Genomic DNA, 1,338 nt, shown 5'->3' on the forward strand with positions numbered 1-1,338 from the left:
GTGTGTGTGTGTGTGTGTGTGTGTGTGTGTGTGTGTGTGTGTGTGTGTGTGTGTGTGTGTGTGTGTGTATAGAGTGTTGTAAGTAAGGGGTTCCGCACAATAAAAGAAACAGAGAATAGAGAGTAAGAATTTCAACCTATCAGAAATCATGTATTGTGGAATACACAGTTTCTGATAAATTGAATTCTTATTCTCTGTTCTCTATTCTTTGTTCTTTTTATGCGGAGGGTAAGAAATTGATCAATCATAGTCGAATATGAAAGAATAGTTGACTGTGATTGGTCAATTTTTTATTCTTATTTCTTTTATTCTTATTTCTACTCCGTGTATTGTAGCAGACGACGCATAAAAAGCTCCGCACAATCAAGGAATAGAAACAAAGAATAAAAATTTCAACCAATTAGAAATCACTATAGAATGTATAATTTCTGAGATTGAAATTCTTATTCCCTATTCCTATTCTCTGTTCCGATTTTTTGATTGTGCGGAGCCCCTAACTTTTCTCATTTCAATTTTCACATATAGCACAGAAAGTTCAAAAGAATTCAAAAAGAATTCAGTGAAATGTTATCAATTCTGAGTTTATTTTCAGATTCAACAAGAATTCTTTTTAGAACTTTTCAGAAAAAGAATTCTTTTTGCATCTACAAATGAATTCAAAATTGATGACATATTATTGAATTCTTTTTGAACTTTTTGTGCTATCTGGAATTGTAACTTACAGAATATACTTCTGCAATTTTAAATGCTAACATTCTGTATATATTTAACGTATATATTTAATTAATTGTACATACATATATACAGGGCGTAATAGGTGATTTTTTTGACAAAGCGTTTATGTGTATATAGAGTGAACTAAACTGAGTCGAAAAGTCCTTTATTATTTTGCAATTTTCGCAATATTGTCAAGATATTATAATTACTATAAAAATCGCTGAATATTGGTTTTTAATAATTTTTTGCTCAAATATTATCAACTTTACGAAAAAAAAAAATAGCGAGATAAAAATTGTTTATTTTCTTCTCATAAAGTTCTGAGAATTTCTTCAAAATTTTTAATATCGTATTTTCTCATGTTGGTAAAAATGCCAGTTCTGAAAAAATTCTTAGCATTCTATGAGAAGAAAATTAATAATTTTGTCTGTTGCAGTTTTTCTGTAAAGTTGATAGTATTTGAGAAAAAAATTATTGAAGACCAATATTCGGCAATTTTCGTAATTAATATATAATCTTGTTAATTATTGCGAAAAGTACAAATGATAGAGTTTTAGGATTTTTCGATTCAGTTTAGCTACCTGCCACGAACGAAGGTGAATTATGAGACACTATATATAT

Source organism: Atta colombica, unplaced genomic scaffold, assembly GCF_001594045.1.
Source record: "Atta colombica isolate Treedump-2 unplaced genomic scaffold, Acol1.0 scaffold109, whole genome shotgun sequence".
In the NCBI taxonomy this organism is placed as follows: domain Eukaryota; kingdom Metazoa; phylum Arthropoda; class Insecta; order Hymenoptera; family Formicidae; genus Atta; species Atta colombica.